The following is a 6601-nucleotide window of genomic DNA, read 5'->3' as shown; positions in this document are numbered from 1 at the left end:
CAGTGGGGGCCGGGGCCCCGGAGGGGGCCGGCCCAACGGCTTATGGCATGTGGGGCGGAGCCCCGGCTGCGGGGGCCCCAGAGGGGGCCCGGTCGAATGGCGTGCGGCCTATGTTGAAATTTTTAATCCATTTTGAGTTGTTTTTTATAACTGGTGAAAGATAGGATTCTAGTTTTATCCTTCTGCATATGTATATTTCAAATTTTTCTTGCACTGTTATAAAAGAGAATGTCCTTTCTCCAGAAAATGTTCTAGACACCTTTGTAAAAACTGAGCTGGCTGTATGTACGTGGATTTATTTTGGGGTTTTCTATTCTATTCCATTGGTCTATGCATTTTTTTGTGCCATTATCATGATGTTTTACTTACTTTAGCTTTGTAGTATATTTTGGAGTCAGGTCATGTGATGCCAACTTTATTATTTTTCTTCAGGATTGCTTTGATTATTTGGGATCTTTTATGGTTCCATACATATTCCATATTTTTAAACGTTTTTGCCATAGGGCACATGTGCTCACCAGAGAGAAAAAGAAGAGAGACAGTAAGAGGAAAAGTGAGAAACCACTGTCCCCTCCCCACCTCAGGTGGGAAGGCCACAACGTAACCCCCTTCTCCTCCATTCTCCTCCTGGGATTTTGGACATGCACACGCACATGCCTGGTATGATTTTTTTTTTTTTTTTACTTCCACACAATGTGAAACCTTTATTATTTTTAATGTGATGTCTGTACATCAGGAATATGAGAGTAATCCTTTTACAAATGGAGCTGATTTACTAGAAGAAACAATGACAAAACCAAACTGGTATTTGATGTGAAGCCATGAATTTAAGCTTCAAATCCAGCTAAGAAGTTTGTTACAATCTCTTTCAGTTTTGCATATGACTCTTCTGAGATCTTTCCATCAGATCTGATATTGCCCAACAGGGCTCTGTGCTGGCTGCTGACATGAAACCAGAAAGCATTCTCAAGTTTTGTGATTTTGCTGGGCTCCAGGTTATCAAGATACCCTCTTACACCAACATAGATAACAACCATTTGTTCTTCAATGGCCATGGGAGAATACTGTCCTTGCTTCAGCAACTCAGACAGATGCACACCACGACTCAAGAGTTGTTGAGTGGCAGCATCAAGGTCAGAACCGAATTGGGCAAAAACAGCAACCTCATGATACTGAGCCAATTCCAGCTTAATGGTATCTGCCACCTGCTTCATGGCCCTGGCTTGGACAGTAGATCCGACATGGGACACAGACAAACCAACATTAATGGCAGGCTGGGTACCTTTATAGAACAAATCTATTTCCATAAAGATCTGTCCACCAGTGATGGAAATGGTATTTATGGGAATGTATGCAGACACATCACCAGCCTGTGTTTCCAGGTAAAGCAGTCAGGGAGCCACCACCAAAATAATCATTCATTTTGGCTGCTCTGTCCAACAGTCAGGAGTGTAAGTAGAACACATCACCAGGATAAACTTCTTGACCAGAGAGTTGGTGGAGAAAAAGAGACATCCGACTATAAACAACAGCCTGTTTGGATAAGTCATTATAGATGATCACAGCATGTTTGCCATTGTCTCTAAAATACTCTCCCATAAAACAGCTGGAATAAGGAGCCAGGTACTGAAGTGGGGCAGAATCAGAAGCTGTAGCTGACACCACAATGATGTATTTCATGGCATCTGCGTCTATCTGTAAGTCTCTTCACCAACAGTGAAATAACTGTGCAATGGTGGATCTCTTTTGTCCAATAGCAACATAAATACAGTACAGCTTTTTCTTTTCATCAGTTCCATGATTGAAACATTTCTCATTAATGATTGTATCAATAGCAATAGAGGTTTTCTCAGTTTGTCTGTCACCAATAATCAGCTCACACTGGCTATAACCAATTGGTACCAAACTATCCACAGTCTTAATGCCAGTCTGCATTGGTTCTCGCACAGAGATTCAAGGAATGATTCCAGGGGCTTTTAGGCCAACTCACCTGTGGGTCTTGGAACCAATTGGATGCTTTCCATCAATGGCATTACCAAGGGCATCTACTACATGACCCAACAGCTCCTCAACAACTGGAATGTTCACAATGGCTCCTGTCCTCTTCACGATATCTCCTTCCTTAATTAGTTTATCATTTCCAAACATGACAACACCAACATTGTCAAGTTCCAAGTTCAGAGACATACGCTCTAAGCCTGAAGAAAACTCTACCATTTCTTCTGCCTGAACCTTCCTCAGTCCATGTACTCGGATAATACCATCACCAATACTAAGGACATCAAGGTCAACAGAAGTATCAGCTCCAAGAATTCACTCTTTAAGAATAGAGGACATTGGGACCAGCAGTTAGCATAGTGGCTATGTCGCTGGACTCCCATGTAGTCGACCGGGGTTCGAGTCTTGGATCCAGTGGCTTAAACTCACACCGGGCGCGTGTGCATGTGTACCCAAAATCCCAAGAGGAGAATGGAGGAGAAGGGATTGCGGCATGGCCATCCCCCCTGGGGATGATTTATTGCTTTCTGTCTCTCTGTCTCTCTCTCTGTCTGTCTTTCTGGCGAGCACACACGCCCTATAGCAAAAACCTCTCAAAAAAAAAAAAAAAAAAAAACAGAATAGAGGACATCTCAGTAGTGCCAGTCTTTTGAAGACAAGTAGTAAAGGCAGGAAGATTCCTTGTGGCAATGAAAGATGATCCCAAAGCATTTTTGGAGACTAGCCCAGCCCCCTGAGGGAGGGTATGGGTCATGGCTGCAGTGACACACATGGACAGCATCTTTTTAGCTTCTCCTCTGGTGGTTCCTTTGTAGATACAGCATCTGGACTGACTTGCCTGGTGTGATTTTCAAGCTGCCAGGTTCAGGACTTGAACTACAGTCTGCCATGTGGAAGTCCAGCACCTTAACGACTGTACCACCACCAGTTGGCCACAGATTATTTTTTCTACTGAAGAATGCCATTGGTATTTTGATAGGTATTGTGTTAATCTGTAGATCATGTTGGGTAGAATGGACATTTTAACAACAGTGAATTCTTCTAATCTATGAACGTGGGATTCCTTTCCATTTTTGTTTGTTTGTTTCTTCTGCTTCGTACATTGGTGTTTTTATCATTTTTATGGTAGAGATCTTTCATCTCCTTAGTTAAATTTATCCCTAGATATTTTTATGTGTATGTAACTTTTGTAAATAGAATTACTTTCTTGATTTCTGTTTCAACAAGTTAGTTATTGGTATATAAAATTATTTATCTTGTATGTTGTTTCTATATTCTGAAATACTAAATTTGTTTATAATTTCTAACAGGTCTTTTTGGGGAAAACTGGAGTCTTTGGATTTTTCTATATAAAATATCATGTTGAAATGTTCACTTTGTAAGCTAGATAATGTGATTGAATGTATATAAAAAATTTTTAAAAAAGAAAAAAATAATAAAATAAAATATCATGTCCTCTGCAAACAGGGATGATATGACTTCTTTCTTTCAAATTTGAATGCCCTTAATTTTTTCCCTCTTGCCTAATGAAAATGGACATACTTATCTTGTTCTAGTTCCTAGAGGAAAAGCTCCAAATTTTTCCCATTCTGTATGGTGTTAGTTATGTTGCCTATGGTGTTATGTTTGTTTGTCATATGTGGTCGTTAGCTATGTTTGTATTAGTTGTTTGTCATATGTGACCTTTATGGTGTTGAAGTACCTGTCTCTTGTTCTTAATTTGTCAATAGTCTTAATTATAGAGGGATGTCATATTTTATCAAATGCTTTTCTCCATATGTTGAGATAATAGAGTTTTCTTTTATTTTCTGTTAATGTGATGTGTTATATTTATTGATTTGTATATGTCAAATTATCTTTGCATCTCTGGGCTACATTTGAATTGATCATAATGTATAATCTTTTTATATAGTTTTGGATTTTGTCTGGTAGTACTTTGTTGAAAATTTTTATATTTATGTGCATCAGAAATATTGTTCTGGGGGCCGGCAGGTGGTACGGTGGTTAAGGGCACTGGTCTCCCACACGTCTGACCACAGCTCGAGTCCTAGACCTGGCAGCCTGCTTCCTTACTTTCCCTCTCTCTTTTTCTCTTTTTCTCACTCTGTCCTTCTCTGGGAAAATTAAAAAATAAATAAAGTTAAATAAAATAATTATTTTTAAAAAAGAAATATTGGTCTGTACTTTCTTTTTAAAATTTTTTATTATTATCATAATCTTGTTTATATTACATTGAATCACACATACCTTTCCCATGTGCTGGGAGCCGTACCCCAGCCGGGGTGGGTGCACAGGAAGGCGACGCGGGTAAACAGAAATTAGACTAAGACCTCATGCCCTTTAGCATGTTCTTAGCCGGCTACAGCCAGAGTAAACTCCAGACTGCAGCCCTAATGGCCAGAAGTCATGCCTATTTATTATAGAAGGAGTTTTACAGCAGTGGGATAGGTGAGGGGAAATAAGTAAAACATTTTGCTCTAAAAGGTAAGGCATTCAAAGTATAGAAACAATAATCATAAAACATGACGTCTATTTTATTTAGGTATAAACAGTCATAATTTTTAAAACGAGAAAGTCCATTTTTTAAGTGCATCTTCTTTTTAAATCTTGATTACCAAGGAGGGTCTTTAGATAAGAGGGTTTCCAGGAATTTTCAGTCCCAGACCAGATTGATTACTTTAGTCCCAAATTGGCTTGAGAATTTTGAGCCTCGGGTCAGCTTTTAAAAACTTCAGCTTCAGGCTAGGGTGGCAGTAATTACAAGAGCCTAAAAATAAATTCTGTCTGGTTTAGTAAAGACAAGGTTAGTATATACTAAAGTGAAATACTTATGTTATCTCTGGGGTAGTCTACAGCTAAGAGGGTGAGTCTACATAGGAAAGGAATGTGGTCTTGTGAGTAGCTAAAGGTTACTGTGTACTTGGGACGGACCCTCTATATGCTGTTAGTGACTGTGGCTTAAAAAATGGCAATCTTCCCTTGTCCTGAGAGTAAGGGTGGCTTATGGTCTTTAAAGTAACAACACCTTGTGGATGAGTCCCTGAGCTACTGAGATCCTTCGCCCATTAGTAATCCCCAGTAGGAAAAGTGAATGTAGCATTCTTTATTGACATTTTCTAGGAGGGTAAAATAAGTCTAATGGGAGTAACTCCTGTTCACAGCCGCCGCCCTACGCAGCTGCCGCTTTAGTAAATCCGCATTCTTTTAGGATTATTGTAAAAGTTATAATAAGCCTGGGGGTGCCTTTATGGGGTACCAGAGTATGGCAATAAGGCCCATGGCAGAGAAACTGAGTGCAGGCCAGTACAGTAACACAACAGAAGTGAAGTCCAAAATTCATAAAACTGTTAACCTTGCAAACAGTTCTCCTCAGCCAAGTCCTTGCTCTAGGCCTGAGGGGCAGTTCTTTCATACTCAGCTTGTGTTAACTGCATGGTTCCAGCAACCGTGTATTACATTTCTTTTTTCAGAAGGAATACCATTCATATCCGTCAACACAAAGACATTAAAATCCCCATCATCATCATCCAGTAGCTTTTGATTTTTTCCAGATGATTATTATTATTTCAATTATTTTTTTAAACAATCACTATTTATCATTTTGCTTGTAAAAAGACTTTACCCAACATGAAATATTTCTCAGACCTGTCCAATTGAGAATACTATGCATGTTATTATCAATAGGTAATAAATCATATATGAATCCCATAATGTCATGCATCTCTATTTGTTCTCTTGCAATCCTTCTCCATACTCTCCTCTTCTCCCGTGCTGTTCCTCACCATCTTATCATTGCTAACTATTTTCATTATCTTTGTACCCTCCAATATTTCAATCTCTACCATAAAGTGTGGATAGTCGGTATATATTAAGTGGATACATACAATACCTTTCTTTTATATCCTGGCTTACTTCACTCAGCAATAGATCCTCCATATCTGACCATGGTCTTTCTATCAAATGCCATGGTCTTGTTTTTTTTTTAATGGCTGAATAGTACTCCATAGATTATACGTGCCACACTTTTTCTGTCCATTCATCAGTTTGTGGGCATTTGGGTTGGTTCCATGTCTTAGCGATCGTAAATAAAGCTGCAATAAACACTGATATGCAAGCACTTTTCTGATCAGTATTCTCTTGTCCTAGGGTAGATAGCCAGAAGTGGCATTGCTGAATCAAATGGTAGTTCTATTTGTAGTTCTTTGAAGAACCTCCGTATTGTTCTCCACAGTGGTTGAACTAGTTTACATTCCCACCAACAGTGTAGGAGAGTTCCCTTTTCACCACATCCCCGCCAACACCACTTTTTATGTTTTTAATCTTTGCCATTCTAACAGGAGTTAGGTGGTATCTCATTGGGGTTTTAATCTTCATCTCCCTTATGATGAGGGATGTTGAGCATTTCCTCATATGCTTTTTGGCTGTTTATATGTCTTTCTGAAAGAGATTTTTGTTCAGCTCATTTTTACCATCTTTTAATTGGGTTAATCATTTTCTTTTTCACGTAAGGTGATTGAGTTCCCTGTGTATTCTGGTTATCAGTCCCTTGTCTGAGGCGTATTTTACAAAAATATTCTCCCATTCTGAGAGTTGTCAATTCACA

At 39.1% G+C, this 6601-nt stretch overlaps 1 protein-coding gene and 1 pseudogene across 1 annotated transcript in view; one reads left to right on the top strand and one right to left on the bottom strand.

The window, feature by feature from the left end:
* The window catches only part of LOC102498413 (phospholipid-transporting ATPase IB-like), a 211413-nt gene that overhangs the window by 106503 nt on the left and 98309 nt on the right, over window positions 1–6601 (top strand).
* Window positions 828–2779, bottom strand: LOC102498016 (ATP synthase subunit alpha, mitochondrial-like; annotated as a pseudogene).

Source organism: Tupaia chinensis, unplaced genomic scaffold (genome assembly GCF_000334495.1).
Source record: "Tupaia chinensis unplaced genomic scaffold, TupChi_1.0 Scaffold000634_1, whole genome shotgun sequence".
NCBI lineage: Eukaryota > Metazoa > Chordata > Mammalia > Scandentia > Tupaiidae > Tupaia > Tupaia belangeri.
The sequence above is the reverse complement of the archived record's forward strand: the minus strand, read 5'-3'. Positions and strand labels throughout refer to the sequence as shown.